Consider the following 23,730-nt stretch of genomic DNA (forward strand, 5'->3'; position numbering starts at 1 on the left):
TTATAATTTTTTGGCACTGACACAGGCGAAGGCTAAGGATAGGCAGTGAGAACAAAGTTACTTAGTCTTTAGGAAAGCAGTTGTCAACAGCAATATCCTCATAGTCTCTGGAGAGGAATACAAAGTAGCTGTTTTAAATCAATTCTCTTTAATGCTGTCTGCTTTAGGTGAGTATATTGTACTGTGTTTTAAAGACGTAGCACACCCCTTGTGTGTTGCATTAACTGCTCTGCTCTTACAAGTTAGAGACCTGCAGAGTCTCTTGGGCCAGGAAATTCCATGGGTGAAACACTACAAGGTTATTATCTACCCAGTGGATGTAGCCCAGAAACAGCAGAAGTGACTGGAGGAGATGGGAAGGATGAATGTCACTCCAAAGAAAAAGGCATTCAGTGAAGGGATTAGATGATGTCTGCAAAAGCTTCACCAAGACTCAAGCCAGAACTTTGCTTTGAAATCTTTATGGTGCTTTCTGTAGTATTGTCCTACGACCATGCCACTCTGTATAAGACAGTTGACGGAATAAATGAACATAACTATTACCTTATGGTTTCACACCAGTTAAACCCATCTAAATGATGACCTGTCTGCCAGATTAATCTTCTGCCAGCCCATTATGTTAAAATGGCCTCACACAGAGGAAGAGGGCAGAAGCCTGTACCCAGAACTGGAGGAGTTGTATTTGCTGTGGAAGCCCTGCCTCTGCTGGCACCCATCAAGGCCAGTGACTGGTCCATGTGCTAGCTCCAGGGTTTGCACTGGAATTGGAAAATTGACTTTAGTTCAGCAGGAGCTGAATGTCATCTCACATCTATGAGTATGTGTGAAAGAATATCTGCGGTTGGGCAGACCGCTGAAAGATGGTAAAGCTGGAGGTTGGTTTTCATTATACTGAAAACGGAGACTCCTGCTTTCAAGAGTTTATGAAACTTGACAGTGCTTCAGATGTTGGTTGCAGGAGACATGAATAGTTGCTTCAAAATAAATAACCTTACAAGACCAAGGCCCTTATTCTTCAAATACATATAAATGTATGTGCATGTAACTTGAAAGTGTAGGGCTAGTTCTTTTGAGAACTAAATAAGTACTAGTGTACATAAAGCTAACCAAGCTTGAAAGCATTTTCAGCAGTAGGGCCTAGAAGTCCTCATGCCATGTGTCATGGAAGCTGTTGGCTGAGCAGTTTATGGAGTACAACTTCAAAAGGGGAAAAAAAATTATATTTCTGGCAGTTTTTTAAATAGTCTAAACATGAAATTTTAGACTGTTCTGCTTCCAAAATCAATAGATACTATTACCAGTGAAGGAAAGTGAAGTGCAATGTATTTTGCCTGATAATTGGTTACAACCAAACAATTATTTCAGGGTGTTTATCCATAAGTTCTGTTTATTGGATCAGCATGCATTAGCTGAGGTAGTAGTACATGTTTTGAAGCGAAAGTGCTAATAATATGATACAGAAGAGAAACTCTAGTGTGGTAGCATACCTACTGTGATAAGCATTAAAACTTTTATCTACTACTGCATACAGATGCAGTTTTGGAATGGTTTTAATTTTCTGGGTTTGTTTATTTGTTTTGGGTTGGTGGGGGTATTTTTGTTTGTTTGTTTTGGTTGGTTGTTTGCCTGTGGGCTTGTTTGTTTTGTTTTACAGAAAGCAAGTTAAACACTCTAATGATGTCCCTTTCTGAGAGGAAAAAGAACCATTGCTTCCTCTTTCTACCATTAAAATACACTACTGAATAATTCACTCAGAAGAAAAACTACTCCTTAAAAAGTTTTAAGTAGTGGTGGTCCTGTTTTGAAGTAGCATTTGTCAGAACTTTCTCTGCTGATTCTCTTAAGCATTTTGTGGTTCAGAAAGAAGCTTTGACTAAGAATTCTCAGCAGAATCATAAATATGTCGTTATCTAAGCAGCTGGGATATGTAGCCCCTGGCAGGTGCCCAGTGCAGTCCGGAGGAGCAAAGGGAACTGAGCCAGTATCTCAGACTAGGGGACCAGCCGCTAGAATAGGATGAAGACCATTCATGTTCCTAGCCTATTGCCATTAAAATCTTAAGTGTACCTGAATTTAGGCAGTTTCTCCTGCAATATATTGTTTGATGTTACAGCTTTTTTATTCTGTGGGGTTTTTTCTTGTTGTTGTCTGGTTCCTTCACCTCTTCTGTCTCTTTTTTTCTTTTCTGTCTTTACTACTTTACACTGGTTTTGGTTCAGTAGTTAATAGCAGCAGTAATAGTGCAGCTAGCATTAGATTATATCTTACTTGATCAGTACGCCATCTGCTTTAGAGGAGAGGGAGATTTTATATTGCTGCTGTGGGTTCACTGCCATGTGCCTGTGGTGAAGTCTCATAGCCTGAAATGACCCTTTCCCCACTCTATTGTATAAAAGAATTAGAAATACAATGCTGTATGTTCTTGACTGACTAAGTTTGTTGCTTCATAAAAAAAAATTGAACTGGATATTAGGTGTACCTGAAGTAGGATATTATAGAGAAAACTGAAGGATGTGCTCTTTCGCGTTACTATCCAAAGAAGGGCTTACTTCACGGAAGACCATGTTAATGTGTCACTTGTACCATCAGGTCTTGATCCTAGTTTCCTCCTTGACAACAGAAAGCTGACATTCGTTCAAGTAAACAAAAGTAAAAGCTGCCTTTAGTTTCGGTGATGTTGATGCAGGGAGATAATGAATATTGCTGCAGAACAACAGGAAGTCTGTAGGCTGTGGGGAATGATACTGAATATACTGAATTAGGAGAAATGGAGACCTGCTGGCTACCAAAGACCCAGGCATCTGTGTGGCCATCAACATGGATGTCAGATAGAGAAGCCTGTGCTTATGTGCCAAGTCTCTAGCTCACCATATGAGCAGAAATAAAGATCGTAGTCACTGGGTTAGTGCACACGTAATTGTAAATGAACATCGTGTGATGTTTTTGGTGTGATTTAATACAGAAATACAAAACCACTGTTCAAAACAAGAGACTTGATGGGCTGATATGCATGTAGGATTGACATCCATGCATTTAATATTTGCAAATTAAGGGTTTTGATGTCATATGCAAGCCATACTTGGAAGACTTGTCCTCGCTAATTGTATCGATGAAATCTTCCCCTTTATTTTGGCTGTAATTGGACTGTATTTTATTATGGTCTACATGTATTTTAAGTGTCAAGACTCTGCCACCTCTCTGAGCAGCCTGTTCCAGTGGTCCATTACCTTCACCATTAAGAAGTTGTTTCTCATGTTTAAATGGAACTTCCTATGTTCAAAATCAACCATTTTAGTCTTTTGTAAGCTTGCTTTCTGTATTAGCATAGTCAACATTTCCTCTAAATACAGCCATGCACCTCTAGCAAAGAGAATACAGTAAGTCACATAATGTACATGTATGATGGGCTGTGAAGAAGTGGGTTTAAGTGTTTGCTTATTAATGAGAATCTAGAATAAAGTCAGCAGTGGTTAAAATGAATAGAGGGGAGATCAACTGTCACAGCAGATTCTTTTTTCATGAATAAAAGAAACAGATTAAAAACTATCAGGTACATAATACACAAATTAAGGGGAAAAATAGATGGTCAAAGGTTAAAGAGGGAATGAAAACACAAGTTTTATGGTCACAAGACCAAATGAGGCATTAGTTAATTTTCCTTCTTTTTTTTTTTTTGGTACAGTTCAGCAGGAGTTCAAGTAATTCAACTGAGTGATTGAACTGGAACAGAAAAGAGTGCCAGAAAAACTGATTGCTAATAACATAAACAGAAAAAGTAATCAAATGAACTTAAGACTTGATGTCAGCATTTCACATTAAAATGCATTTGAAAAGGCTGGAATTCCATCCTACTTGCATGGAACCTGATTTACATAGAAAACAAATTTATAAGAGCTAGACTTGCAACAGTTGATAAATTATTCTACTAATGAGCCATCAGAAGTGGCTGAGGTGCAGAAGTTGTTTTCTGGATGCTCACCATCTGGTCGATGGGTAACATGAGGAGCAGATAAGAGGATTTGAGCACAAGAAAACATTGTGAGGAGGTGACTGTTAGTGATATAAATTGCAAATGGCAACAGAGATGCTGGGGTCTTGCTCTAAAGAGAAGGTACAAGCTATTTCCTACCTTTGGCACCCTTGTGTTACTGTGCATTACTGTCTCCTGTCTTGCAGAGTTCACCATAAGCAAGTAACTGGTATGCTCATGAGTTTGTGAGTGTGAGTGCAGCTTAGGACAGATTGTTGGCATACCTTTCCACTAGCCTAAGTTCTAGTTTCCATTATATTTCACTGTTTTTTTTTGGTGCTGAATCATTCAGTTTTACCAGGATATTTTCTATACAGTTGCAGTTAACCAGCTTACTTGTTGGAAGTCCACTCCAGTCAGTGGGCAGACTCTTGTGTTTTCTTGGTTTTGGCTCAAACTGGAAGCTGTGGTGAATAAGCTGTTGTGGAGTGAAGCTGTCTCCCTTGACCCATCCAGTATTGTTCCACTGTTCTCTTTGAAGCCAACTGAAGTTTCTCAGCTTATCTACCACCTTCTAGCCTACAGGAATAAGCACTGGCTCTTTTCTTCAGTCATCTGCGGTGGGATGTGGGTTGTAGCATAGGTAGAAGAATGAATGTTACATGGTGTAACGTAACTATGATGCTCTGAAATATCTCAGTCCTAATGTTCCAGTGTCCGGAGGTCATGGGAGCTCTGACTAAGTGTTAGAGAACTGAGGAAGTGTTGCTGCTCTGCAGTTTGTGTATATATATCTCCATAATCACAGTAGACAAAACTTAAGCATTATGGGCTTCATGGACACCCTTTAGTGGTACTTGTGTTGTCTTTATGAAAGTTCATCATTTTGGGGGGTTGGGCAAAAGGATATGATAGGGCTAATCTGTCTAGACTGTAGTATGATGCTTTGTTCCAGTTATGTGTTGGAAATTATTCATTAAAATACTGATGAAATGTTGTAGAAGAATTGTGAGGTCAATAAGAAGCATGTTAGAGAGGTCACATTTTGTGCTCACAGGGGATGTGTTGTGCTTAAAGAAAGTTGTGTTAAGAACTGGTCTTGGGCTGACTTTCATGTATTCCATAGTGAACTTTGGCACCAAAAGTAGGAGTGTGCAATAAAATTTGCCAGTGACACAAAACTGGGAGATGTGCTGTCTTTATAGAGGAGGAGTTAGAGTATCCGCAGGGAGAGCTGGGTGACCTTTAGGACTTCAGTGGAAGAAGTGGACTGAAATTTCACAGCACAGGATGCATAGTTGTGGACTTGTTAGTTTTGCCCTAACCTGAGTGCTTATCTCTTGAAGATGATGGAGGAACAGAAAGACTTGAGTATATTAACCAGTAAAATCAAAGAATATCTTTTCTCTATTACCCTGCAGCTCTGAAGAATGTAGTCATAAAATCTGTGGGGTGAAAAGGTCCATGGAGTAGGAGCAGGGAAGTGTTAATGCTGCTCATGTATAAAACAACATTACTGAATCCCTGTGTGTAATGCTGAACTACTCTGGTAGACCACTTTCAAGAAAGACAAGTGTAAAGTGGAGGAGGTGCAGAAGAGAACTGTAGAAATAGTGAAGGAAGAGCTGAGTCCATCTTGCAAGAGAACACCACGAAGTTGGTTGGGAAGTCTGTGAGGGGATATAATTGCTTACTTGAATGAGGGGTTGATAAAGACTTGAGTGAATATAACTGTTTTCTGTGTTAGACTGAAGACAGCACTGGGACAAGAAGAAATGTGTGTATCTTGGCAAGGAGTATATTCATGCTGGTAATTGGAAAACAGATCTCATTCAGCACAGGAATAAGATTTTGGGATAATCTTTCAATAACATAACAGGAGGCAAAGTAGCCTCACAAGATTTAAGTTGGATGCTTGTTAATACAATCTGGGCTCAAGGGAAGAGCCCAGTGGTCTTCCCAACAAGCACAGTTTGTTTGTGGAATAACAGATTTTGTCTCTGAAAGATAAGAAAGCTTAATCTTGTGTAACCTGAAGAGATCATCAGCCCTCTTTCAGCCGTATTCTGTTTTGCCAGATTAACAAGTGTGACGTGTGTAGAAGTAAATTACATCCTTTTGTGAGGCACATGGGACAAAAACTGTCACCTGGGAGGAAGCAATATGATGCATACAAACATTATAGTTCAGCAAATTCAGAAGCACCTAACAGGTCTTGGACTAAATTTTTGTCTGATCTGGAAAACACTTTGGTCTGCCATGTAAATGTCTTCAAATTTATGCTTTGAAAAGGAGTGCTACATATGTAAATTCCAAAGCCTTCCAAAGAGAACTCGTGACATCTATACATAGCATGCTTATAGAAAAATTACTCAGTTTGAGGGTTCCTAAGATTCTGTTATCTCAAGACTGAGCTGGGATTTTTTTCTTCACGATGTGTCACGAATGGACAAAAATCAGCAAAGGCAAAGCTTGAGCAGAATGTTGCGAGAAGTGCCAAGTTACAGCTGCATAATACCTACTTAAGAAGATCTCAGCTAAGCAAGACTCCTAAGTTAGGAACTGCAGTGCTTGCTTCTGAAGAAAATGCATAAACCAAAACTAATTGTTCCACATGTTGTTGTGACTTATAACTCATCTGGTGGAAAATTGACGGTGGCTTGCAGGCGCAATGCTCTGGATAGGGAAATGAGCTTGGGGATCTGGGTTAGAGAAAAACTACACTTCTTTTCTCTTCCCCTGGCAGCATGTTATTTTCTTTCTTTCTTCTTTTTATTTGAGCTGTGCTACCTCCCTGGGAATCTTCCACTGGAAAAAGAACGCGTGTCAGAGTACTTGCATAAATCAATCAATCATGCTTCATGTATCTTTCCTGGCTGCACCCATGAAAATTGCCTAGAGGTCAGCAGAGGGCCTATTTGAGTGGGTGAAATGTGACTGCCCAGTGAGAGATGTTCATAATCCTTGTTTGGATGGTTTATTGGAGCTGAATGTTGCTAAGGACAACTTAGAAGATAACGCTGTGGCTGGTTTTACACAAGGAACTTGCTGCACACTGTGCTAGAGTTTTGTTACTGTCTGCATGGGTCTAACGTGTCTGAAGAGCAATTTTTGTGGCTACCAGGACTTGAAAATTCAGTGTGCTATACAGTGCCTCTGCTATCCTATGTTCAAATCCTGTGATAAGAGTGCTATAATTAGGAAGCTTAGTTGAAGAACTGGGTGGGGAAAACACTTCTGTTCCTTAAGTATAGTGGATTTGTGGAAAGGTAAAGTGTTCCCTGACTCTCTGTGTATTTCTGGAAGAATTTCGTGAGAGATGTGTTAAATGAAAAGAGCAGTGCTGTTGAAAAGCAGGAAGAGACTGAAAGGAGGAGGGGGATAATAGTGTCTGTACTAACAGGTGAATGCCAAAAAAAATCCTCCAAAATGGAACATTTTGAAGATGTGTTCTTGCTTCCTATCTCCTGTACTAAGAGAGAAGTGACTGCAGGATCTGTGAAGTGCAGACTTCCCTGTAGGAAATGCATCTATTTATCACTTCGAACCAAATCTAGGCGAGCGGTATGGAGATTGATTTTTTTTTTTTTTTTTTTTTTTTTTTTAGTAACATCTAGAAAAATTTGTTTTGAGAACCTTAAATCTTCTAAATATTTGCTGAATGAAGAAATCCAAGACAGGCAGAAGTGCATGTGTAACACTTTGCCTCACACTAGGATAATGGCTGCAAATTTCTAGAGCTTCAGCTGTTTAATAAGGCATTCTCTAACTCAGCCCAACAGCCAGAGCCAAGAACAGAAAAAGTGCCTATTCCTGTGATGGTTTTTCCTTTCCTCTCTCAGCCTTTTCCCTCAAAACACTTCCCTGCTTGTTTGTCTCTAAGCTAGTTCAGTGCCCCTATTTCTGCCATGTTCACTGGGGCTGAGCAAGGACCTAATCTGTAGGAGGCTCTTCGCTGTATGATTAGAAGAGAAACCACCTTCTCTCAAGACTAGGTGTATATAGACTGTTCTTTTCCAAACACAGAATAGACTTGTTCTGTAGCTCTTTATCTAATTTGTTTGCACAGAAACCGAGAGCTAGCATTTAATCCTCATCCAGTACTACAAATGTTTAATTTCACTGACTGGAAAAGAAGTTACTGAATTCAGATAGAGATGGTAATAATCAACGTATTTATCCTAACTCAGAAACAGGGACTTTCAGGAATGACTGGAAGAGCTATATTGCATCTCAGCACTTTCATCATCTTTGAAGACTCTTCAGTGGTTTTTGCCTCTTACAGAAGAGGATTTTAAAAATGGTATTTATTTTTAATGGGCTGTGCTAGGAGGACAGAATCATCAGCACCAGTGATGCAGACAGTCTGGACGATCTTGTCAGTAAGAAAGAGTAGCAGATGGTCTAAGGAAAATATATTAAAACAAAATAACAAAAGTCCTCCACAGGAGATTAATTTTTTTTTTTTTAATGGTTGTTGACATTTTACTTTTATGTTGTTTATCAATGGTGTCTGGTTAGATTACAATCTCTTCAGCACAGGAATGAAGTCTTAACATTTTTGTGCAATGTTAGCACAATGGGGCCCCCATCTTGAAAAAGGGCCTTTTGGATGCCGTTCTTATTCAGGTGAACAGTGGTAATAATAAGGTTCATAGTGTCTGGGTTTATTTGGTGTGAAGGTTCCTTGAACAAAAAGAGAGGTGCCTGAAATAGAAGAAGTTTAAGGGAAATGAGTAAAATCCCCATGATCTGTTGCATGTGTAGCTTTTTTTCATTGTGTGTTTCGTAGATGTTACTGAACAGCTCTATTTTATCCAAGTGTATATAACCACATCAGAGTTTTCTTTACAAGGGTTTGTATCAAGGCACATTGTGATTGATAGTCTGATAGTAAAGATGACAACTACCAGAGGTTTTTTGGTTTTATATAATCCTGGCCTTGTAGCCTTATAATTCAGTTGCTGTCTGTTTTGCAGTGCAGAGAGGTGATAAAAACTCTGCACATAGACTCGTTTGTCTTTTCCTTCTCTACAAGCCATTGAAGCACACCGGTGTGGGTTGCCACCCACTCCCTGCGAGCATACCTGCTTATTTTCCACTGAGGCAACGATTTGTAGTAGCTTTCGGGTTTGGGTTTTTTTTTTCAGGTTTCAGTATTGCAAATGAAGTTGATGGGCATGTTAAATAGGGATGAAGTTGGTTATGTGTGGTGGTGCTGTGAACAACGCAGCTCATTTGTGTCTAGAAATTGGGTCAGGTTTTAATTGCATTGTCAGGGGTAGTTAATGCTTAAATAATTTACCTCAATAGAAAAGGGGAAAAAAATGTATTTGCTGTTGTCTTTTTCTGGCACTTATAAAAATATAGTACGTATGTATAAATGTAAAGCACATTTAAAGTACATAGCCCCACAGACCTTTAATTACTTGTAAGTGGTCTCAATTTTCTTCTAGACAAAATGAGGCAATTTTGTTTAAAAAAAATAAATTAAATATTGCATGTTGTGGCATTTTTTCAATGAACCCCTTTCTCATCTGAATGTTGCTCTTCCAAATAGACAGACAACTTTGCTTCACCTGAGGCAGAAAATAACAGGTTTTTTTTATTTTATTTGATTAACATTTGTAAGGCTCTGGTAGATTTAGGTGCTGAAGCTGAAGTCCATGATCACTTAACAGTCCTGCCTCATCCTTCTGCCTCTGACTGCCTTCTGTAGCCTGAGTTGCCTTTTGCCCTCATCATCATCCACAGAGGTTGTGTAAGTGAATAACGGGCTCTGCTTTTCTTGCTGTGCTGCACAGGGTCATCAAATTTGACTCTCTGCTTAACTGCAGTTCAGGCGAGGGATATGATGGCAAAGGATCTCTTGTTTCTGTGGTTATATAATCGAATACTCAGTTAGAATTAGTTCATTTCAAGTCAGTGGGAAGGCATCTGCCCTGGCATCTTTGAGGGGGATTACAGTTACCCCAGGGAGATGCACCTAGACTGACCGTGAAGTCTGTGGTTTTGTCTGTTGGAAAGCAAGTGGCAGGGAACCTCTAGGATATGTAATAATCACCTGAAGACATTGTACTTAGACATGGGTGTCATCTACCAGCAGTAGGAGTGAAGTGTTTGTTACTGGCTTGTTCTTTTTCTGTGGTTTGCAGAAGTTTTTGTTGTGGATTTTTGGAGTGCTTTGTATAAGCCAGGACTTCCCAGAAGCCATTTACCTTCATCTCCATAACATACCCAAACCTCTAAATTCTATCGCTGGTTCTATTAAGATTAATTAAGCCATAAAAATCTTGTCAAGTGTCCTTCCCTCAGTAGTGCCAGCTTTGCCAAGGACAAGCATAACTAAAAAATGTTTCGGAAATGAAAATAATCTTTTCCTTCTGCTGATGGTGCTTTCATGTTTTAAGATAAGCTGTTGAAGTAAACTGTTTTGGCATTGGAGAAAAAACAAAAGATAGGAACTAGGTCTTGGCTTCATGCTGTTTTGATATAAAGCAGGTGGTGTGAGATTGCAGTGTTGCAGATACAGAGGCAAATTTACTTATCGATAGCTGGGCTCCAGTTTTTATTCATAGCTCTAAGACATGTGGATCCTCAGACATTGGTTGAATGGAATTTGCTGATAGTGTAGACGTTCACTTAGCTGGTCAAGTCTACACTAATCCTGAAAACTTCAAAATGATCTTCTTAAGGTTTAAATATTTTCAGTGTATATAAAGGAAAAGCCCAGCAAGGGATGGATGGGACTGCATTCATCCTTTCTTTCATAACTCCCTTTAAAGTACCTTGCAGCTTTCCTGCTTACATATGTGGCTGTTATTAGAAAAAATAAAATGTACAATGGATATAAAAATATCCCATGTGATGAAAGTGGATTTGGATCCCAGCTGGCTTCATGTTTTGTTTCTTCTTGCAGCTCTTGTTTCCTGTTCTCGATTTTGACTCCTCTAGTTTTAATAGCATATTATCAAAGTGAATTTTAAGATAAAAGGAAAACTTGGGAGATGGAAAAACATAGACAATCCTGTTCACAAATGACGATCTTGCTAAATCAGACTTCTCTTCACTCCCCGTGGATTTAAAGGTGAATTGGCAACGTGCAAAATTAGTTGCAGCTACAATTGATTTCTTTGGTGTGCATAAATACATGAGAAATTAAACAGCTGGCGCAGGGCCTCTGGTTTTGTGCAAATCTTAAGAGTAGAAGGATGATTTTTATCTTGTCTTTTTTTTTTTTTCTCCAAGAATAAAAGAACTAGCTGTAGAAGGTTGTTCTATAAAAGGCATTATTAGGAGGAGTGGGCTTCTGTGAGCTGATGAAAAGTGGTATGGTTTTATGCCAAGAGGAATGACGAGCAGCAATGAATACTATGTTTGTCTTCAAGTCTGCCTTTCAGACATTTCTGAGTATTCTGAATTAATCTGCTATAAAAATGTAGAATAGACTATTATACCCCAAACCGTGAGCGCAGGTCACCGCTTGTCGAGGAGATGTACATTAGTCTTATGTTTGTTTACAGAACTGTTTCTATGGAATTCTTTCTCTATTTCTGCTTCCTCTCTATGGCAGATGTACCTGAAACAATGAGTCTTGCTTCTCTCTCAGCAGAAGGCTTGAGGCAATTTAGTGTTTATTGCCAGGGTTTCTCCTGCTGGCTCTCCATCTTCAGTGAACCTCTGCAGGATGCTTTGGGTTTTGTTTGGTTGGTTGGATTTTGTTGTTTTTTCCCCCTGCTTTTTCTGTAGATAGTGTCAGGCATCTGGAGAGAAAAAGGGGAGAGAACTGTTTTCCAAGCAAATCACAAAACACAAACCAGAAGAAACCATAGTGGAATAGGCCATGTTCTTTAAAATGTCACCGCAGTGACTCTTGGCCTTCTCTGAAATCTCCAACATGGTCTGGTTTTGCCAGAGAAGTCCTGTATTACATTCTTTGCAAAAGCTGCATCCCATGGTGACTATACTCTACTTGGTTATTCCATGATAGAAGAAAAGCCGGAGAGTTCATAGAGGAACCTCTGCATTTCAGGAGGTAGCCACATATGAAGTGCATCTTCCATCCTGGTGAGCTGGCATTCACCGGGGACTGGGTTTGGATGCAATGTGACTTTGTGCAGGACCTTTTAAGATATGGCTGTGCCAGTGTCCAACCAAGCTTTCTACAGATGAATTACTTACCACTACTTTGTGCCCCTCGCTCTCTGTGTAGACTGTGGAAAAATATTTGCACCAGCTCATGTGATGTAATAAAGACTACTGAAAACTAGTATGACTTTTCTGCGTATAGTTGCCTATAAGTCAAGTTAGGTGTTAAACTGGGTAGGCTCACAATAGCGGTATTGTAATGTAGCAGTGGCTGACATGTCTCTCAAAACTCAAAGTAGGTTGTACTATAAATATAGTCTCTTGTTTTGCAATTGACATTTTGCTAGTGGGTGGCTAATTTGGAGGAAAATCTAATATTAATAACTAATTAATAGTGATGTGGATATTTAAAGTCTATTTTTCTGCTTATTTATAGGCATATATTATTCATCTGTGCTTTGTATCCTTCTTTGCATGTATGTTTAATTCTGAAACTTTTGCTTCGGTAACATTCATGCTTGTGTGCCTTTGCAATCAAAAGCTTGAAAGCAAAGTTGGTTGTGTTTCTCAAAACCACTTTCTGAGAGTGATGGTTTCAAAGTAATGGCACTTAAACTGTGTTAAGAAAAGCCTTCCTCTTGAAGCAAGGTCTAAGAGGAAAGCCAGTGATGCATAGCCCACATGTCACCTTAATTTGTGCGTTCTAAATCAGCATCAGTAATGTGTTGCTTTCCTGTATATAGCATGAAGCATAGGTTGGTTTTTGGGTAGCTCACAGGCAAACTTAAGAATAAAATAAAAAGAAGCTTGATCCTTTGGGATCAGAGCATAACACAAGCAAGTGCATGTTGCTTCTCACAGCACTCGTGTTACTTTACCAAAGAGATGTTATGTTCTAGTTTTATTCTGGGGGAACAAATTTCCACATAGGTTTCTATCTCTTCCAGTTACTCACCTTGCCTCCTGCTTTCTCCCTCGCACTTAAACTCATCTGTAAATTAAAAAGCCGGTGTGATACTTCTCCTTTTAATGAATTCCTAAATTAACTTCTAATAAGGTGGGAAGATGCATTATACTTTGCATGTGCTTGATATTTTTAGATCTGTTTTGTCACGTATCCAAACATGTTTAAATGCATTCCGTAGAACTTGATAGAGCAGTACTGTGATACCCTGGGCTATAACAGCTGGTCGTGGAATTTTGTGCATTGTCTGCATCTCATCCTTCTTGTGTGTGTAACTGTGTGAGTAACTTTGCTGTGAGCACTGAACTTGTGGGAAACAAAAATTGTATTGCCATTACTCATTTAGCTAGCTGTCCTAGGAGGTTTAAGCTGTGTCCTAGAAAGCATTTGCTATTGCTGGATTAAACCCTGCTGGCTGTTGTTATCTGTGCAACTCACCTGTTAGTGGAAGCTTCAGCAGTACCTTCAACCACATGCTGTATGTTCTGCCTTAAGGTCATCTCAGCATTCTTGCAAGTATGGAGAAAAAACCCTGTTAGTGCCAAATGTCTAACAGGCAGATGTGCTTTTCTGCCTTTTAATACCATGTACTTTAGAGGATAAGGTGCTACAGCGGCTGGCTTGTTGAAGCTCACAGTTATCAATGGTAGCAGAAGCTTTGAGCTTTCATACCCCTCCTGGCAACTACCAGTGTCCTTCCAAATGTGATGAGCTCTTTGAATTTTCATTTCTGCTGCCAGTCCCCCCAAAGGTGTGCCTCTTGTGTGTGTTTCAGCATTCTTCATAGCTTAATAGTTGTGAAAGAAACAGTTAAGGATAGACAGACTCACAGCAGCAAACTTCTTTCTTCCCTTTTCTTGCAGGTATCCAGAGATTTCAAGGTGGTTTGGTGTTTTTTTGTTTTGTTTTGTTTTTTTGTTTTTTCTTTCTTTCTTTTTTTTCTTTTCTTAATTCCTTTCTGGCTTTTATGTACTTTCTGGTGCACAGTGCAGCTCTGGGCAGAGGACCAACCCAAAACAACTTGTGTTACTGATACAGCAAGCTGAGCTGGAGAGATTGGTGTGGCAGGCATCATGTGGGAACCAGGCCATTTCAAGAAGTGTTTAAGGTTCAGTTATTCTCTATTGATAAAGTGCAGCTGGTAGAGTTTGTCCAGTTTACAGTGCTCTGAGGAAGAACTGACACCACTGAAGCACTCTTTTGCTCTGGCAATGAGAGCTGTAGATGAAGGTAGATAACAAGGCCCAGGTTTAAACTCTGCAGGACACTTTGTAGCATGATTTCTCTCATTTCACAGTCAGTTTGAGGCATGCTGGAAGTGACTCTCAGCAATTTGTTTTGTAGTTTTTGTCCCGGTATATTTGTCTGGCTTCCTACATGAGGGTGGTTGTTTTTATTTTCAGTTCCATGTGACTCAGGGATTATTGTATCTGTGCATGCAGTCCTGTGTGTAACATAATCCTGTCGATTTCGCTGTCATCTTGAAATTCCATCGCAAGGTGAACATTTAATCTGCTAGGATTTACAGACAAACAAGAGGATTCTGTAGTAGTTTAAAACAATCTCTAGTACATAAAAAACTTACAGAAATCCTGTTGCATTCCAAGTGGTAATTTCAATGTTTTCTCCTTTGCTAAGAAGCCTATCTGCATCTGGGCACTCCTGCTTGTCCTGCTTGAGACACTTGGTGCTATGGTTTAGTTGATAAGATGGTGTTGGGTCTTTTCCAACCTGGTTAATTCTATTCTGTTCCTTCTAATATTTACTTGCTAATCTTTTCTATCAAAAATACTCAGCTGTGTTTATCACACTGCTAATATGGCAGGCCACAACACTTCACAGAATCACCAAGGTTGGAAGAGACCTCAAAGAGCATCAAGTCCAACCCATCACCACAGACCTCATGACTAGACCATGGCACCAAGTGCCACGTCCAGTCCCCTGTTGAACACCTCCAGGGACGGTGACTCCACCACCTTCCTGGGCAGCCCATTCCAATGCCTAATGACTCTCTCAGTGAAGAACTTTCTCCTCACCTCCAGCCTAAACTTCCCCTGGTGCAGCTTGAGACTATGTCCTCTTGTTCTGGTGCCGGTTGCTTGGGAGAAGAGACCAACCCTCTCCTGGCTACAATCACCCTTCAGGTAGTTGTAGTGAGCAATAAGGTCTCTCCTGAGCTTCCTCTTCTCCAGGCTAAACAATCACAGCTCCCTCAGCCTCTCTTTATAGGGCTTGTGCTCGAGGCCTCTCCCCAGCCTCGTTGCTCTTCTCTGGACACATTCAAGAATCTCAACGTCCTTCTTAAACTGAGGGGCCCACTTGAAGCCTCTTGAAAATTGCCTGTATGCTAATCCTGGTTATGCCGCGAAAAGTGTCTGTCATACACTGTGCTCTGGGAATATCAAACAATGATTCTGGTACAAAGTTGTGTTTTGAACTGCTACCCATGAAGGATTGTAGGCAGGGACAAAAGACAGTTGCATATTGTGAAAGTAAACCAAGTTCATGAGTCACACCTACATATGTTTTGAGGTACAGGACTTTTTTAATGGCTGGATTTGGTTTCTTTGATTTGGGTGTATAAACTCGGAATAGATCCTTCCATCTGAAAGAATTTTTTTTACCTTCTTTTCTCAAGTTTGTCTCATGTTCCATTAGTATCTCAATATGTGCTTCTTCAGCATTTAGAGGTCTCAAGGTGGTGTTTTCCTGCACAAACACACAACTTTCTGAATAGCAACAAAATAGTGTCCTTTTGCAAACATTTTTTATCTTGGATCATTAAAAGCCCGTTGAGTCTGAAAATTAAGTAATGTAACTCTCCACAAACATGCATATATTTCAGTGTAATTGGAAGAGATTTTGGATTACTGTCTTTAGGTCTGTGCAGCCAAGAAGCCAATTATAGGCATGGTTAGAAAGTGATAGCGTGCATTAGTCAGATTATAACAAGATTCCAATAATGTAAAATTGCTGCACGACAAATTAGTTTGTATAGATTTTGACAGTTGTTGTCTCTAATAAACTAAATTATTAAGCAATGCACAGTCACAGTGCTTCCAAAACCGCAGGAAAAATAAACTCTTATTTCCTTGTCATAATCTTTTCCATAGAGCAGAACCACAGGAATTGTTTGGTAAACCTGGTTTGAATTTTTGGGTTGAGTTTGTGTCCCAAGATGATTTTTGTCTCTGCAAGTAGATGATAAACAGATTACAAGAGCTACTTTAAAGACTTTGTCAGGCACCTTCTTTTTTTCTCTTAGTCTTACAACATTCACAATCGTTTGGGCTTTTATTTAGTAAACTAAGGCTTGGGGCTTTTGAAAATGTGACCTGTTTATTTTCACTGCAAACCTAGGCCAAGAATTAACCTTGACTCAGCTAAGAACATGCTAGAGCTGCTTATGTTGTAATGGTATATACCTACTGAATGGCAACTCTGAAATCCAAGAACCTGTCTTTCCCTCTGGTAAACTGTTACTACAATGCTAAAATAAGGCAAAAATCTACCTAACTTCCAGAAATCAGGCTCTTCAGACAGTATTATTATGCCTTCATGACTGAGTTATTTTCTAGCTGCAGGTTGAAGAACTGCTGTGGCTGCCAGATGAAGTTTGTAGCTACATTGGCAAGTCTCTGTTTCAGCGCTATGGGCTTTAATTAGACACGAAATAATTTTGATGTATTCTGATTTCAGTCAAATTTAGCATCAAATTTCCCACTCTTTTTACATACATACCCAAGCAAATTAAAGTCTGGTTTGAGGTGTGTGCTCCATCCGAGAAGTGCCACTTGATATTTATTAAAAATGAGCCGAGGCTCCAGCAGGACACAGTCACTGTCTGGCAGTTTGGCTCTTCCCTTCTCTCAGTCCAAGAGCAATGAGTGCAGACCTTACTTCTTCATGTCCTTGGTTGCTGTCACTTGTGGTGTATCAGCTCTCATGCCTTTCTCCTGCTAAAGTATGGGGACACTGACTTGATGGGGTTGAATGGAAAGATGAAGACTGATTTGTGTTGTAGGTGAAACTCTGGTCTGGAATGGAGTTAGGCGTAAAGTACATAGTAGCCATCAGTTTTGGGAATGGTAACAGTGGTGATGGTTGATGTCATACAGTAAGCTGCTAGACATTGTATGTAGAATGGCAAGGGGGGGGGGGAAGATATACTTATTAAAATATTATTCTTTATCTGCTAAATTATATTAAAATAAACTTTCAGATTTTCAGGAATCACAAAGACCAACCAACTTCACAATGCTTTGGAGTGGCTTACTTTTCAAAGGCTGCTTTTTCATTAAAAAGAGACGCAAACTCCAGAGATAATTTTTAATGCGTATGTAAAGCAGTGCCTGTAGCATTTGCAACACTGGTCGTGAAACAATACCAGTGGAGGCAACCTTTGATAAAGAGAATGCTTCTGCCCTCCAATTGCTAAAAAATAATTCTTGTGTTTGATCCCCGCCCCCCCCAAGAATACACACGTAAAATTTGAAGGCTTTAACATGACTAGTTTGAATTATGATCCAGCCAAAGAATTGAAATGCTTCTCAAATAGAATTTAATTTTTCTTGTTTCCAAAATTGACTGACCAGGTAACTTCACAGAAATGTATTCAAGTCATGTCCTGTAATAGTACATGAACAATCTGTGGAAAAACCCCAGGAATGTGCATTAGCTCCTTGGAGGTGCTGTACAAAATACGAAAGAAAAAGAAAAGAAAGGGAAAAAAAGACTAACCTCCATGCATGAAGACTATTGGGACAAGAGGAAATGCAAGTCATTTATTTCCAGATCTTTGCTTTTTGCACTATTTTCCCTTAGTGTTTGAAAGATTCTCTCTTCTCATCTGAAGAATGCACAATGCAATGAAGCACAAAACCCTGTACTCTCAACATATGCACCAGTCACAGTTCATGTAGGTGTACATATTACTTCTTCCATGATGTGCTCTTAGTAGCTGGTCAAATATAAGAGTTTTTGAGCACCATCAAAGTACTCTGAAAATATCCCCTGATTTGGTAATGTGTGAATTCTTAAATCGTTAAAGGATGAATTATGCAAATGACAGTGGATAAGAGAGAGAAAGAAAGATGTGTGTTGGCTTGGGACATTGCCTTGAGGTAGTCAAAGCAGAACATTAATGTTTTAGAGATAAAGATCTTAAACTTCATAGTTTTATTTTCAGAACCTGGAAAAACTGTTTTGCTAACAAATAATGTTTAATAGCACACTTACGCTTGAAGATACGATACCACTGAAGCTTTGCTTGTCTGCAGCATTTTAATCCCTGTCTGGTTGTCATCTGCCTGGGGAGCTTTGTGGAAAATATTAGTTGTCTGGGCTATAAACTTATGGGATAAAATCTTCCTGTTTTGTCTTTTGGTTTGTTTTGATTTTGTGGTTGGTTGTGGCCTTTTTTGTTTGTTTTTTTTTGGTTTGTGTTTTTTGGTGTTTGCTTTTTTTTTTCTTTTTTCTTGAGTGTTTGTGACCCAAAGACTTTTAAGCTTTTTGTAATGCTCAAACTTCCCTGCATACGTTTTTCAGTATCAGAGTAGTCTTGTTCAGAGTCCCATTTGGTGGGATTAGGGCTGTTAGTGGTTTCTGAGTCTTACTCTGCAACGACTGTTCCAGTTTTCTCCTGAAATTGCTGTCTGCTGTTGTAAAGGAAATACCACGTTTAATGTGTTTGCTCTGCAATCATAAATATCATTCAGTGAATTGTGATCTTAAATCATTTATCACGTGCAAAGTTTATTGTCGGTTTAACTTCTGATGCTGTTTGGTTTTGCTGTGTGTGTGCTTCTCGATTACAACAAAATATTTAGCAGTGAGTGCAATTCTACTTGAAAATAAAACAGATTTGCTTACACTTAGTAGAGCAGCTGTAAGAGGCTGATGTGAATTTTTCAGTCCAAGCCTTTGGTTTTCTCTAAGCCCTGTCTCCTGTTAGTTGTGATTTTCTCACAGGTATTGCAAAAAAGGGATCTGTGGCGTTGTCCCCAGAGTCCCAATGGAAAAACAAATCTTGTTTTTGTAGATGGACCAACCCTTGGTTTTGTTAACACCTTTCTTGGATTTCATTTCTTCTGCTGGTGACGTTGGCTGGTTGAATGGCCTTTGAAAAAGAGGGATTAGAGGTAAGAAGTCACAGTGAGGAGAGGGGGAATAAGTCATAGTGAGGAGATCAAGTATCTTAGAGGTATCATTTAGGTTTATGCAAATGGAGGGAGAAGCAGACCAGAAATTGTGCTGTGTTCATAGGACAGACTAAAAATAAGGTCTTATTCATGCCTTGAGCACTCTCAAGATCCAAATGTATGCACTGCTTTAAGTTCAAGAGAGACTCTTGCATTTTTATTTAATGTCAGTCTCTACTGAATTCTTTTTCTGTATGCACATATTCCATCACCTTAGCAGCAGTCTTTGCTGTAGTCATATGGAAAGAAAACAACATCAAATACTATTAACAAGTGGCCTAGTGGGGAAGACAGCAGTAAACAATACTTCCTAAAAGTAGGTCATTTCTTTCTCCCTGATGGGCCACATTCAATTTATAAAATGTACATCAGTACTTTTTATGAGCACATAATTTACTGCTTTGTCTTTTTTCCCCAGCTATACATGATTTATTACCAAAACAAGGAAAAAACCCTAGGCAGTCATTCAAAGCAGAAATGCTACTTATTTGTGAAAATCAATTTTTGTTTTCATATTTTTCTTTATTTAAATTTCAGTGCCTTAAGTCCCAATCTAACAGTAGTTAAGATTTCAGTTACATGTCATGGGAGAGAAGAATCTGTGATGGAAGTTGCTGCCCAAAAGCTTGGGAAGGTTGTAAAAAAAGCTATAATGTTAAGAGATTAATCCATTTGAGTTTGGATAGCTATATTCCTCTAATTTAGAGAAGGAAAAAGACACACTTTTAGTTCAGTTAGCAAAATGAAAAAGGTTGTGAGGGGAAAAAAAAACCCAACACACCAAAGAAACGGGTAAGTGATTCTGCTGGTCAAGTAGCATGCCCTGATGGCAAGTTAATCCATGGTGGCTTTCTTGGTACCCCATCCTCCAACTGCACCAATATCAATCAACTACTTCAAGAAAGAGAGTGGTATTTTCACAGAATCTTCTAAAATTTAACATTTCTACTGCTGTCTGGTGCCCAAGCAAGTGCAATATGTTTACATGTGGAACCATCACTCCTATTGGTGGCAGTGTGATAAAATTCCTGCTCTGTACTTAATTTTGATATGGGGAAGCAATGTGTGCTGTTGTGTACGGTTTTTAAATGTGTAAGATATTTTAAGCTGCATAGGGGAAGATTTCATGCTCATGATGCACAAATTCTCATGGAGTGTGAGCATTTTAGTAACAGATACAGTAGTTAAGTTTGCCAGTTAATGTCACATAAAATGTTGGGCTTTCAAAGTCATCCATATTTTTGCAGTGTATTCTGTTCTCATCCTCTTCTGCGGCTGCGAAGTCTCTTCAGCCCTTCCCCGTCTGCTCAGCTCTTATTTTAATGAGTGTAGATGTGCAGTTTAATTCTTTACAGGTTCTCTGAAGCGCATATAGATCACTTGTAAGAAAGAAAAATAACAGACTGAGTATGTAACTATGAAGCAATTCACAGAGGGCAAATTTGAAGGGTAGATATAGTAAGGGAGATTCTGCCCTGTGTTTGCAGGGGAGCACCCTGTGACATGCTTCATCTCATTGCATCCCATGGTGGGAATGCAATTAAATTGAATTTTTTGTCCTGTATGATACGAGTTTTGTAATGTGTAAGTCTTTGCCCCACATGCAAAGAATTTTGCTATTTATTAATTTGAAAAAGGATAAAAGTGTTTCCAGGATAAATACAATTTAGGGGAATCCCTAATGGTCACGTTATGTTAGGCAAGTGACTGCAGAAGTTGCTGGCTTTTAGGTTCCACCAGAAAAATTACCTTCGTTGCTTAGTCATGCTTAAAAGACCTGTTTAGGTTGGGCCAGGAATTCTTGCTGTGGGCATCTCTGTTCTCTTCATCCCATGGAAAATTAGTCCACTCTAAACATCTTTCCTGTTGTTGGTGCAGGGAGGCTAATGCAATGATGAATATCCGGCGTGCTGTGTGCGTTCTGTTCGTGCGTATGCTCTATGGGGAGTTGTGGAGAGGAAAGGAATTTCTGTTCGACCAGTTTCTGTTGAGGGGGTGGTGGTACACTGCTCTCCTGTAAGGCCTCCTGGTTTCCTCTGCTTGACATCATTTGAGCGTAATATCAGTTATTTACTTGAAACAGAGTTTACTCTAAATTAATGAAAAAAATGTTTAATTTAAACATAAAAAGTGCAAAGTTCAAAGCATGGAAGTATTGACATTTATTGCAGGATCAGCAGCCCCTTTTAATGACCTCTTCACTATCCTTAATCACAGAGTTAATTTTGTGTTTTAAACTTTGCTTCTCATTATTTTTAAATGAAAATTTAGCAGTGCAGTTGCTAATATACAGTTTGCTTTGCAGAAATGATTGAGACAGTACATGATAGCTTACCAGAGAATTAAAATTACATTAATACAGGGTCAGGACGTTTTCACTTATCTTGTGAGCTACTGTCAGTAAGTGTTACTAGAGAGGAGGACCAGAATGCTTTTCAAGTCCAGGGTGGCAGTGCTGGAGTGTTTTTTTTGTAGAAATACAGTGATGAATAAACTTACTTTTATTGTGGGAGAGCTGGTGATCTCCAGGTGATGCTTTGTAGTATTTACTTCTCACACATCTGGGTCATAGTGTTTGTATCTCCTCATTCTGAAAAGGAAAATTGTTAATATGTAAATGTTTGTTAGTTGAATATCGTTGTTTCCCTGTACATGGAGGAGGGTAGTACCATCTGTGTTCGTGGTGTTTTCCCTTCTCTTGCCCAGGGCTCTTCCCATAGTTTTTAGAGGCTAATATTCACTTAGCTGTTGGGGGCTGTGCAGGAAGGAGGGAGGAGAGTTTTATTTGAACCTCCTGGGTATTTAGATATGGAAAAACTTTGCTGAGCAAAAAAATCCTGTAATTCCTCAATCAAAACAAGAAAAAAAGCCAAACATTTGCAAGTCTTACTCAGCTTAGTAACAGACTAAATAGCATTTCTTAGAGGTCAATGGTTATTTTTAAAATGAAGGAAAGTCTGAAGTTCTGCATGCTCTGCAAGGCATGTGATGTCTTCCTTGATTTTAGTCCTTTTTTTAAGGACATGTTTGAGAAATTTCAGTATAATGTATTTTCTGAGTCTTTATGACTGGAGTTTAATATTTAGAAAAGAGTTGGCTATTTTCCTGATCTTTTTCTATTTGGGACAGGGTTATCTGTTTAAAGTATGGCCTGCTTCCAACAGCATTGTTTTGATATGTGGATTCTTTTCTTGCAGTGAACAGTGTTCCTGTCCTTCTGCCTTCAAACCTTTTTCCTTAATCCTTTAGTTTATATAGAATCCCTCCCTAATTACTTAATCTGTAATGACTATTGGTGGTAGGAATCATTACATTATATGAGTACAGGATCAGGAAATGTTCTGCTCACAGGTGCATCATGTACTTAACTCACAGGGAGTTTTTAGTACTTAAATTGGTTGTGAAAGTTAACTTCGTGAGGCTATGATAAGAATTCTTTCCTATGACATGTTCTTTTTAATTTGTTGGTGTTAAATACAGATCCAAAAAGGTCCATTTTGAAAATACTGGATGGTTTGATCACGGCCTTGTGCTTCCTGCTTTTAATCTAGCTAGTGAAACATTTCACTTGTTTACTTTAGCTAACACTAAAATAAGCTATCGCAGCAATACTTAGCCATTTGTAAACTCCAATTTCACTTCTCATAAAGTTCCCCTTTGTCAGTACAGGCAGCTAAAATGAGCAGAAATTCCTTAAAGCTAATGCTCTGTTCTGTGATTGGGTTTTGTTTTTCAACTAAAAGAAGGAGAAAAGGCTGGGGTTCAAACTGTGCCTGTAATTCTTACAGAATCAAATCCACGTATATAATTTTAAACGGTGTCTAATTTTTTACTTGGTTTATTTTCTTATCTAAGCATATATTGTCATCAGTAGGAACCTAAACATTGTTTTAATGCTTTCAGTAAAACTACTAGTAGAAAAAGAGCTTATTATATATATTTTATTTTTTTTTAATCCTTTAAAATATTGATAGAAACTATCATAATATGGTTTGTGTTACAGGTGGTGTAATACCAAGGGCTGTACTGCTGCCACATCACAATTTTGTGGGGTTTCAGAGAGTAGTTCTGGTAAGGACACTCAATGATTTATCTCTCTTTTTTTTTTTTTTCCCTTTTTTTTTTTTTTTTTTGGTCATAAAAGTGGACTGATAGTTTGGTACAATTTAGTATTAGTAATTGCATTATTTGTTAGGTATCGGTTTCTGCGGCGCGCTGAATCGTTACATTAAGTGTTCTTTTACTCAGCGGTCTTTAGCAGCTCCTTTTGGAGCTGTTGTTGTCTCATGTGCAAATCCACGTTCATTTCCTTTAGAGTTGTTATGATATAACACATCAGTTCACAGCATGTAAATACTAACAAATAGACCTTTTGACTGAACACCTTGTAAAAACTGTATTGTCTAGGTGAAGCGTGGAGTCGCTATTGCCTTGAGTGTGTATGGGTTGGTGTTTTGGGTTTTTTTCCCCAAGTACTAAAGTCTTGGCTTCCTAAACAAAAATACAAA

General features: G+C 38.9%; 1 protein-coding gene across 6 annotated transcripts in view; it reads left to right on the plus strand.

The window, feature by feature from the left end:
- The window catches only part of TBL1XR1 (TBL1X/Y related 1), a 114,907-nt gene that overhangs the window by 53,901 nt on the left and 37,276 nt on the right, over nucleotides 1–23,730 (plus strand). For 3 of the 6 annotated variants that reach the window (XM_054166648.1, XM_054166650.1, XM_054166651.1), the window contains one exon: nucleotides 23,226–23,293. The exons of the other annotated variants lie outside the window; for them this stretch is intronic. The gene's annotated coding sequence lies outside the window, so the exon portion shown is untranslated. The remainder of the gene's footprint in view (nucleotides 1–23,225; nucleotides 23,294–23,730) is intronic. 6 annotated transcript variants of the gene reach the window in all.

This window comes from Dryobates pubescens, chromosome 13 (assembly GCF_014839835.1).
Source record: "Dryobates pubescens isolate bDryPub1 chromosome 13, bDryPub1.pri, whole genome shotgun sequence".
Taxonomy (NCBI): Eukaryota; Metazoa; Chordata; class Aves; order Piciformes; family Picidae; genus Dryobates; species Dryobates pubescens.